At 46.8% G+C, this 11818-nt stretch overlaps 1 pseudogene; it reads right to left on the bottom strand.

Moving 5' to 3' along the window:
• Positions 1 to 9913: 9913 nt before the first annotated feature.
• Positions 9914 to 10553, bottom strand: LOC131399542 (isopentenyl-diphosphate Delta-isomerase 1-like; annotated as a pseudogene).
• Positions 10554 to 11818: the final 1265 nt, after the last annotated feature.

Below are 11818 nucleotides of genomic sequence, written 5' to 3'. Positions count from 1 at the left end.
GCCGCGGCGCTGCCGGCTGAGGCGGGCCCGGCCCCGCCCGTCCGCCCGCCCGGGGGAGGGGGCCGCGCCGCGCCCCTCCGCCCCCGGCCGGCCCGGCCCGAGCGAGGCCCGTCTCGCGCCGCCCCTGCCCGGCCCGGCGCCGGAGCGCGGGGGTGCAGCGCGGGCTCCCGAGTCCGGCCGGCCCCCTCCCGGCGCGCGCTGGGCGGCCCGCGCTGCAGCTGCGGGCGCTGCAGGCCGTCTGTTCCGCGCGGGGAGAGGGCGGGACGGCGGGAGGCGGCACCGGTGGGCCCGGCGCGGGGGGGAAGCCCTGGCTTCGTGGTCACGTTACCCGGGGGGGCTCTGCTTCCAGGCAATTTCTCACGGTTCCCAAACCCACGTTTCCCCGGCGAGCCCCTCCCCTCCGTGCGCTGAGAGCTGGCGGAGGGAGCGGGGAGCAGGGTCGGGCCGCCGCCGCTCCGTCCACCACTCGGGGTTCCCCAGCCGGGGACCCCCTCCCGAGTGTCGGAACCGGGGCTGCGTGGAGCCTGGGAGGGGGGCCGTGAGAGGTCGCGGAGTTAGTCGTTTAGGTCGGCAGCTGAACTGTTGGGCTCAGCTCTTCCGTCCCTTCGACACTTCGACCAGGTAGCGAGCTGGGAGAGAATTGCAGACCCAGTGCCTGGAGGATACAGACAAAAATCGACGGTGACTCGACAAGAGGGTCAAGTACCGCCGTCGAAATGTTACGAGAACGCTAGATGAGAATTCATCCCGTTTTGAAAGAAGCCTGGGGAAAGATGTCACAATTCCTGTCTGTAACGCTGTCCGGTAATAAACCACTGTTGCTTTTCAATAATGTATTTAACAAATGTTACTGAGCTCCAATCCTTGCTCTCCAGGAATTTATGAGGGGTCGGGAGATGGGATAGTTAGGCAATGACAATACAACATGGGTGAATTCCAGGAGCTGAAAAGTTGAAAGGTGGTAGACGCAGATGAGGACAGAGCAGTACACAGAGGCCAGCCCAGGCTAACGGAGTTGGACTTGCTAAGAGCGTGGGAGAATGGAGAAGTTGGGTTTTACATAATGCGGATGGCATGTTTCCCTTTGTTGTAGAACAAAAATGTGGGAAACGGATTGGAGTGTGACAAGAGGAGAATCCTGGAAATTAGGAGAAAGCTTGTTGGGGCAGGCAGGCAAAGGCGAGGAGAGAGGTGTCTGCACTAGCCACCCTAGAGGTTCAGAGGGTGGGCTCTGGTGCCCCAAGGCCTGGTTAGGATTCTGGCTGCTGGTTGTATCATCTCAGGCAAGTTGATTTGTTTTTTCTTTTTTTTATGAGGAAGATGAGCCCTGAGCTAACATCCATCACCAATCCTCCTCGTTTTGCTGAGGAAGATTGGCCCTGGGCTAACATCGGTGCCCATCTTCCTCCATTTTGTATGGGACACTGCTACAGCATGGCCTGACAAGCAGTGCGTCCTGCATACCCGGGATGGGACCCCAGGGCAGCTGAAGCGGAGCATGCCCACTTAACTGCTGCGCCACCAGGCCGGCCCCTCAGGCAAGTTGATTTCTTAACTTAATTCTCTGTGACTTGGTCTCTCATGTCATTGGTGATGCCAACTTTGTGCCTTGGATAATTGGGTGCTGCCACTTTTGAAGTAGGCGGGGGAGGAGGGTGTAGGCAAAGTAATCTTACAAAGTAATTCTTCCTTCACTGATCTACCTTCTGAGAAGACGAAAAACAACTGATCTGTTGTCGACACCTGCGGGGTAGGTCACTATCAATTTGGAGATGAGTTCAAGGAAAGGTCAACCTTTGAGAATGAAAGGATAGAAATAAACAACCAAGTTAGGGTAGGTAGGTAGGTTAGGGGAGTGGGAGAAGTTGACACTTTGTGACTGTAACCCGTGGTCAGTGTATCATGAGACCCACGGGAGCCAAGTTTTATCCTAAGGCAGTTTTCACACACTCACAACAGCAGGTCTGCTGTTTAAATAAGTGTTTTTAGGCCCTTCCTCTGATAATCTGAATTTTGAACAAAAACCCTAAATGTGTCTTACACTCTGAAGCCGAAAGCTATATCCCAGCCCCAGATCTACCACTTATTAGCTGTGTGACTGTGAACAAGGCCTTTCACTATTATTTGCAGTGAGGTTCCTTGCTGAATATTTATGACACAGGTTTTATATTCATTGGTTTACTTGATTCTCCCAACAACCTGATAACTTGTTCAAGGGCAACATTGACCAGGTGATAGAATCGGGAATCTGGGCCACTCTCAGTGCCTCAGTTTCCCCCTCTGTGATGTGAGGATAACATCTATCAGAGGACTGGTAAATTTTAAATTGTGCATTTCAATTTAAAATGACGTGATTTATAAGAGTCATTGTCTGCTTTAAAAAAAAAACTAACAAAATTTGGACAAGGATGTTAACTCATGAAGAATCTAGATAAAATACACCATAAGAAAATCAAACATTGCCACATTTTGTGCATATCAGGTTTGATCATTTCCAGTCCCATTGCCCATTTATCAGATATTGAGTTATTTCTGTGCAAACTTGCATGCTTCAAAGGACACTATCAAGAAGGTAAAAAGACAACCCTCAGAATGGGAGAAAATATTTGCAAATCGTATATTTGATAAGGGACTTATATCCAAAATATATAAAGAAGTCTTGAGGGCCCTCCCTGTGGCGTATTGGTTGAGTCTGGAGCACTCCGCTTTGGTGGCCCAGGGTTCACGGGTTCGGATTCCAGGTGTGGACCTACACCACTCGTCAGCCATGCTGTGGTGGCGACCCACATACAAAATAGAGAAAGATTGGCACAGATGTTAGCTCAGGGCTGATCTTCCTCAAGTGAAAAGAAGAGGAGGATTGGCAACAGATGTTAGCTCAGAGTGACTCTTCCTCAGCAAAAAAAAAAAAGTCTTACAACTTGATAATAAAAAGATAACCCAATTCAAAAATGGGCAAAGGATACCAAAAAGATATAATAAACCAATAAGCGTGTGAAAAGATGCTCAACGTCATTAGTCATTAGGGAGATGCAAATCAAAACCACAATGAGACACCACTTCACACTCACTGGGGTGGCTATAATAAAAAAGAGAGATAGTAACAAATGTTGGCAAAGTTGTGGAGAAATTGGAACCCTTGTTCATGGCTGGTGGGAATGTAAAATGGTACAGCTGCTGTGGTGGTTCCTCAAAAAATGAAACATAGAATCACTGTATGATCTAGTGATTCCACTTCTGGGTGTATACCCAAAAGAATTGAAAGCAGAGTCTTGAAGAATATTTGTACACCCGGGTTCATAGCAGCAGCGTTCACAGTAGTCAAGAGGTGGAAGCAACCCAAGTGTCCAACGATGGATGAATAAACAAAGTGTGGTATACACATACGATGGAATATTAGCCTTAAAAAGGAAGGAAATTCTCACATATGCTACAACAGGGATGAACTTTGAAGACAATCTACTAAATAAAATAAAATCACAAAAAGACAAATATTGTATGATTCTACTTATATGAGGTGTCTGGAGTAGTCAAATTCATAGAGACAGAAGGTAGAATGGTGGTTGCCAGGGGCTGTGGGAGGAAGGAACGGAGAGTTACTGTTTAGTGGGTACACAGTTTCAGTTTGTATAGATGAAAAAGTTCTGGAGATGAATGGTGGTCATGGTTGCACAGCAATGTGATTGTACATAATGCATAGACTAAAATCCAGAACAAATGGTATACAACGGTGGCTATCCCTGTGTGGTGGGATTATGGGTGATTTTTATTTTCTTTGTATTTATCATTTTTCTGTAGTAAAGTTTTTATTACTTTTATAAAAAAGGTATATCCATATAATGGAATATTATTCAGCCATAAAAAGAAATGAAGTATTGATACATGCTACAACATAGATGAACCTTGAAAACATTACGCTAAGTGAAAGAAGCCAGTCACAGAAGACCACATATTGTATGATTCCATTTATATGAATTGTCCAGAATAGGCAAATCCACAAAGACAGAAAGTGGTTGCCCAGAGGGGGGGCGGGGGGGCAGGAATTGGGAGTAACTGCTAAAGGGTACAAGGGTTTCTTTGTGGACTGATGAAAATGTTCTAAAATTGATTGACTGTAGTGACGGCTGCACAACTCTGTTTATATACTAAAAACCACTGAATTGTACGTTTATTTTATTTATTTATTTTTTTGGTGAGGAAGATTAGCCCTGAGCTAACATCTGTGCCCATCTTCCTCTATTTTATGTGGGATGCTGCCACAACATGGCTTCATGAGCCATGCATAGGTCTGCACCTGGGGTCCAGGCCTGCGAATCCCTGGGCAGCCGAAGCAGAGCCTGAGAATTTAACCTCCATGCCACCAGGCCAGCCCCTGAAGTGTACATTTTAAATAGGTGAATTGTATGATGTACGAATTATATCTCAATAAAGCTGTTACAAGAAAAATCTTATTTTCAGACTTTTGGGGTTTTTTCTCAATCTAAAATCTTTGGTAGTCACCTTTTACAGAATCTTTTCCTAAGCCACTAAGGAAGATGCAAATTTGAAGCCCTCTGCTGGGCAATTTGAAATGATAGCTATAAACAAAAGCCCAATATCAAACTGCTTTTCCTTTCTACTCTGTCTTTTCTGCCAAATGTTCTACTCACTATTCTGCAAACTATGCTAGAAAGAGAAGCTGCTTTTCCTGTTTTACCCGAGTGGCTACAAGAAGATGCAAATTGAATTCTTGACAGATCCTGTTTCTTTAGAATGACCCCTAGGAGAGTCATCAAGTACCTGTTTCTCCTGAGACCCAGGTAAAAATATCGTCTGGTTAAAAAAAAAAAAAAAAGAAAAACAGACAGAGGAGGGGATCATTAAACCTATTTCCTAGGAAATAGGAAGAATTAAATGAGATCACTTATGTAAAACAGCTGGCCACATCCCAGCCCATAAATACCAGCTCCCTGCCCCTCTTTCCTATATCCTGTTTCCCTAAATTGTACCCTGAAGGAGCTAAATGTTGTTAATTGTATTTCTGAGACACGACTTCTAAGGACATGCTCAGCAAAATTTGCTGGTGTATCCCAGGTTATTTATGGAGCTTTCTTTGTTTCTCAGTCTGCAAAATGGAGCTAAAGTTAATGAAGAACAACACTTCCTTGAAGAAGCAATAGCAACCTCTTTCCCCAGATATCTTGCATAACGAGCTTTGAAAAAGTTACGATACACTATCCCAAGGGAAGGAAAGTAGAAAGACATATTCCCCTCACACACTCAATCATTGTCCGGAATTTCCTCAATGAATTGGGACACATTAACCCAGGAGCACATGAGACCAGGCTACCCAAGCCGGAGCGCCTTGTCATCAGAGCTGTCTAAACCAGAAAGATTGGACTGCTCGATGTAGTAGGTTTGTGGATTCCAACCCAGAAAGATTGTCCCTTCAGGACATGTATGTTTCCATGGGATGTAAGGAAACATTGAGTGGGATAATCATTGATTTTGCTTTCTCTTATTAACCCCCAGTATTCTAAGCAATTCAATAGGGTACAATTATCCAGTAGTTGGTCAGCAAATATTTATTAAGCACCTACTATGTGGCAGGGACTAGGCAAAATTCAATGTCACGTAGTGCCTACCCTTACAGACTTTGTGGCCCAATGGAAGACACAGACAAAGTTTATAGGCAATTACAATAGTGGGATGAGTGCTACCATGGGGTTGAGGCCAGGATGCCAGAGGAGCACAGAGTTGGGAATGGGGAACAAGAAAGATTTCTCAGGGAAGTGGTTTCTGAACTGAGACCTGAAGAATGAATAGAAGTTAGGGAGAGGAAGTGGAAGAAAAGGTCATATTACTGGCTAAAGGTCATGTGCAAAGGGCCAGAGGTGAGAAAGAACATGACTTTTATTCCAAGAACTTTAGTTCAGGATGGCTGGAGAGTTTAAGCTATGGCAAGAGGTAAGGCTAGAGAGATAACAGGGCCCCACAAGGGTTGGGGGGAGCTTTTATAAACTTTTCCTGAAGTGGGTTTTGGTAGCTATGGAGGTATGCCTCTCAGATCTCCAGCTGTAAGGAGCATGGTTGGCTGACAGCCTCCAATTGCTGCACCACAACGTTCATGCTGATGTCATGCTCTCCCCAGGCTGCTCCTAGCCAATAACTAACCGTGACAGAACTGCTAGAGCCAGGCCATTTCCACCCAACACGGGTCTCCTATGACGGGCATTGTTTGTTCTGGGGCTCCTGCATGGCATGGTCTGGAATGCTTATCTAAAGGGCTGCCTGGAGCACGATGGTGACCCTCGGCCAACACCATGGAAGATGTTAAATGATGTTCTACGACTGTTGGTCTGTGGATTGTTCGGGGAGCAGGACACAACAGCTTGTCAGCATTGTTTAATAATTGTTTCTTTGATGGAACCTCGGGGATTTCAACCATCAAGGCTGGTCCTGGAGCAGGAATATGCTCACATGGTCGGCTCACTCCAAGAGATCCCCCACCTTGAATCAGTTTTGGGCTTCTCGGTACGTAGTCGATGATGGTTTGAGACCTGGAGACAAAGCGCATCCTGTGCGATCCAGCAGGGGAGGACCACGAAGCCCGGGCCTGAGAGCTCCAGCCCCCTTCCTTGCGTAACTTCTGCTGTTACTGTACTGTACTGTACCCTTTGCCTATAAAAAACTGTTCTGTGCTAAGAGTGAACCCTAACATAAACCCTGGACTTTGGGTGATCATGATGTGTCAGTGTAGGTTCATCAGTTGTAACAAGTGTACCACTCTGGTGGGGGATGTTCACATGAGGAGGCTGTGCATGTGTGCAGGGAGCGGGTATATAGGAAATCTCTGTAACTTCTGCTCAATTCTGCCATGAACCTAAAACTGCTCGAAAAAATAAAATCTAAAAACAAAAAGAAACAGGGCTGGCCCTGTGGCTTAGCGGTTAAGTGCGTGCGCTCCGATGCAGGCGGCCCGGGTTCGGATCCCGGGCGCGCACAGAGGCACCGCTTCTCCGGCCATGCTGAGGCCGCGTCCCACATACAGCAACTAGAAGGATGTGCAACTATGACGTACAACTATCTCCTGGGGCTTTGGGGGAAAAATAAATAAATAAAAAATTAAAAAAAAAAAAAAGAAACAAAAAACTATGAGTCTAGGGGCCGGCCCCGTGGCTTAGCGGTTAAGTGCACGCGCTCCGCTACTGGCGACCGGGGTTCGGATCCCGGGTGCGCACTGACGCACCACTTGTCCCGCCATGCTGAGGCCGCGTCCCACATACAGCAACTAGAAGGATGTGCAACTATGACGTACAACTATGTACTGGGGCTTTGGGGAGAAAAAGGAGGAGGATTGGCAACAGATGTTAGCTCAGGGCTGGTCTTCCTCAGCAAAAAGAGGAGGATTAGCATGGATGTTAGCTCAGGGCTGATCTTCCTCACAAAAAAAAAAAATCTGCATACCCCCCCAAAACAAAACTATGAGTCTAAACTGTTAGAGTCCTGTGAGTCCTTTCAGCAATCATGTGAGGTAATTAAAGCATAATTAGTACAGCCTCCCCCCCCCCACCGCCGGCCTGGCCAAGATCTCCTGAGAGCCGCAGTGCAGCCTGAGGCTGCTCTTAGCCAATGCCCCTTCCTGCCCTTTCTCTGCTCTTACAGGAGTCAGACCTGCGCTCTGGTCTGAGCTCTCCCCACATTCTCTTGCTCCCTCTCTGCTTTGTCTTTCAAAACATGTTTCCCCAAATAAATCTTCTGCATATGTGATTCTGTCCTAGCGTCGGCTTCTCAAGGAACCTGAGCTGTAACTCTTGGTATTTGGAAATAGTCTGGAAAAGCAGGTGGCACGATGGGGTTTCAGACTGGATAATTCAACACCTGGCTGGCAGGGATCATCCCATCCCAAGTGGAATGCGGGGCATGGATAATGCCTGGGATTGGGTTTCGAGGGTTGTTGATCAAGAAGACCAGAATATAAAAATGGATAAGGAAGAATTCATTGACTTGGGGACGCTTTCTTGGGACATAGGGTTTAATGCCTGGAATGGTCTCAAGGGATGCCAGAGTGTCACTGAGAGGCCTGCAGAAAGCAATAAGCCACACTGAATGAAGTGGAAATTCCTGAGTTGCTGTGGCAGGTGGTAGAGGAAGAAATAAAAAGGCTCAGGGAGGTGACAGACTGGAATGGATACATCATAGGAGGCCAGAAGACCCAGCAATTGATGATGTTACTCGGGAAGGCTCAGAGGAACATCATTCAGCAAGGCCAGCAGGATCATGCTGGTGAGGACACCAGCATCAGGGAGAAATTCAGTAGTGGCCCTCCTCTACAGGCCAGGGGTGACAGTGGGAGAGGCAGTCACAGGCTGGGCTCCTTAAGAGTGATGGGGATGATGGGGGCTCCACTGAAAGTAATAGAGGTCAGGTGGCAGTGCTTAATCATGGGAAAGCAGAAGGCTGCATTTATCGTGAAAATTGGCAAGGTTGTGGGACAGCCAAGGGAGGTTGACCCAGAGGGACATGTGGAAATGGAAATGGTTAACAGAACATGGTGTCTCTAGGGGCAAACTAGACAGGCAGCCAACAAAGCTACTGCTTAATATCTACAATCAAAAGAAGGCAAGATTTGGGGCCAGCCCCGCAGCGTAGTGGTTAAGTTCAGTGTGTTCCCCTTCTGCAGCCAGGGTTTGCAGGTTCAGATCCCGGGCGTGGACCTGCACCACTCATCAGCCATGCTGTGGCGGTGACCCACATATAAAGTAGAGGAAGATTGGCATGGATGTTAGCTCAGGGCTAATCTTCCTCAAGAATAAAACAAGGGGGGCCGGCCCTGTGGCACAAGCAGTTAAGTGCGTGTGCTCTGCTTCAGTGGCCCGGGGTGCGCAGGTTTGGATCCCAGGCACACACCAACACACCGCTTGTCAAAGCCATGCTGTGGTGGCATCCCATATAAAGTGGAGGAAGATGGGCACGGATGTTAGCTCAGGGCCAACCTTCCTCAGCAAAAAGAGGAGGATTGGCATCAGATGTTAGCTCAGGGCTGATCTTTCTCACAAAAAAAATAAATTAAAAAAGAAAGAAAAAATGAGGAAGATTGGCCACAGATGTTAGCTCAGGGCTAATCTTCCTCAGCAAAAAAAAAAAAAAAAAGAAGAAGAAGAAGGGTAGCAAGATTGGAGGAGTAGGAGGGTGAGGGCAGTCACCCCAATAAAAAATCAAGATGCCTTGCTCAGTTCCTAGACCTGAGCCAAATTTCAGATCTGGAACTCACTGATTGAAGAGATGGCCAGGTCCCTAGGAGGAAGGACCCTGCAACACTCTGGCCAGTGTACACTGTACTGATTCCTAGTCATTCCTTGAAGGGACCATTTATTCAGGTGACTGTACACTGAGGAACGAGGAATACCCAGACATTTCAAGGACCATTGAACACAGGGTCTGAGTTGACACTGATAGTCATAGGCCTGAAGTCATCATAAACCCCCTTTAAAGTTGAGGCATACAGGGTGGAGGCAGGAGGTGATAAATGGAGTCCTGACTCGAGTCTGGCTTACAGTGAATCCAGTGGGTCTGTGGACGTGCTTCGTGGTCAGTTCCCCAGACCCCGAGAGCAGAACTGGGCAGCTAGAGTAAGTCCCCTCATTGGGTCCTTGGCCTGTGGGGTAAGAGCTGCTGGAGTGGGGAAGGTTAAAAGGCTAAGGGGAAGCTCTGAGACTTCCCTCTGCCTCCCCCCACAAGATATTAGATCAAAACCAAAATCAAATCCTGGGGTGCAGATGGTGACGATTAGTGCCACTATTAAAGATTTAAAGGATGTTGGGTCTCGGATTTGATTTTTTTAAATCTTTCTAAGTTTAATACGGACGAATTTTTCATACTTGTGAAATCACTCAGCCATGCTTTCATGTTCATGTTTTTTCAACAAATTGATTCAAATACAGTTATCTCACCATGTAAAGAGAAAAGTCTGTGCAATCATTTTACACCGGAGACGTATCTTGATTTCACTATTGGCTGTTTTCTCAGAAGTTTTTCTAGTTCTTCCTTTGATACATAACGAAAGCTCTTCATCTCATGGGGATCTGGATCCAAAGTTACATTCTTCTTCACAAACGAAATGTAATCAATTTCATGTTCACCCCAAATATCATCAGATCGAATGAATTCATGTTAAATCATTAACATCTTCTGGGGAAACCTGTTCCATGGAAATTCCTAATTCAGCTTTTACAGGCTTCTGTGCTGCCCTTTTCACTTCAGTTGCATCATTTTCTTCAGGTTCTCCCGAATGACTTAACAGATAACTACAAGTATTGGTAAAAAAAAAAAACCGGAAAGGAAATTTTAGCATCTGACCTCTGCTGTAGTAGTAGCTTATTTTCTGTGTTGAGTAAGATGACACTTAAGGTTCGATGCAATAGTCCTTTCTCGATGTCTTCATTAAAGTGACAATTCATTTTGGTTCTACGTCCAATTTTATGGTCATTTTCATCAATAAGAGTACACATTGCTGCCAGAAACTGAAACTGTTGCTCATCAAAATTGTCAGTATTGGGGCCGGCCCGGTGGCACAAACGGTTAAGTGAGCACGCTCCACTGCGGCGGCCCAGGGTTCACCGGTTCAGATCCCGGGCGCGCACCGACACACTGCTTGGCAAGCCATGCTGTGGCGGCGTCCCATATAAAGTGGAGGAAGATGGGCATGGATGTTAGCCCAGGGCCAGTCTTCCTCAGCAAAAAAGAGGAGGATTGGCAGATGTTAGCTCAGGGCTGATCTCACAAAAAAAAAAAAAAAAAAAAAATTGTCAGTATTCATCTCAGGTAATCAGGTAATTGATTGGTAACATATGTCTGTTCTGTCCTACATATCCTTGTTTGGGTTGTAGCAGAGGGTCCCATGGCACTGGCAGACAGCAAGAATTAAGCAAATGCTGTGAGGCTTAAAACGTGCCTCCTCCAGGGCTGGCGGGCCACAATCGATTGGCTCAGGGGTAACTCCTACCCAAGGTCTTCTTCTCACGCTTTGCCATAGCTGATTGGTTCAAGGGTGGGAAACTAAATCTACGAGTCTCTTCTGTAGGGATTGTGGAATGGGATCCAGCATAGATTTAGTCACTTTCCAAGTGGCTACACAGTAAGGCAGAAACTCGTTCTTTCCTCTGCCTATGTTTTTTGTCTGTGACTAGAAACAGCAGAAAAAGCCAGTCTACAAAGAAAAGAAAGCAGTGGACTCACAGGAGGCCCAGAGAGAGGAGGGGGAGAGAGCCTCCGCAGGGTCCCCAGGCCTGGTTCCATTTCCCGCCTTCCTGAGGCCTGGCTGCACTCCTGCCCCCCGGGGTTACTTGCAACCTGAGGCCTCACTACCTATATTTCTATGCTGTAGTTAAATGAAACTGCATATGTGCAAAGGATGGGAGGCAAAGAAGAAAAATGAAAACAGCTTAATATATTGGGGGCAGGGGTGGGATCATGGGTGAATGTTGGTCCTTATTTTTAATTCTACAAATAGTTTGCACCACAACCAATTTTAAGATTTTTTAAAATTGAAGCATAACATATATTTAGTAAAGTGCATTATTTTTTAAATACTTTTTTTGTGCGTGTGTGAGGAAGACCAGCCCTGAGCTAACATCTGATGCCAATCTTCCTCTTTTTTGCTGAGGAAGATTGGCCCTGGGCTAACATCCGTGCCCATCTTCCTCCACTTTATATGGGACGCCGCCACAGCACAGCTTGACAAGTGGTGCGTCGGTGTGCACCCAGGATCCGATTGGCCCTGAGCTAACATCTGTGCCCATCTTCCTCTCTTTTATATGTGGCATGCCACCACAGCATG

Source organism: Diceros bicornis, chromosome 38 (assembly GCF_020826845.1).
Source record: "Diceros bicornis minor isolate mBicDic1 chromosome 38, mDicBic1.mat.cur, whole genome shotgun sequence".
NCBI lineage: Eukaryota > Metazoa > Chordata > Mammalia > Perissodactyla > Rhinocerotidae > Diceros > Diceros bicornis.
Note: the sequence above shows the minus strand (reverse complement) of the source record. Positions and strands in the feature narration are given on the sequence as shown.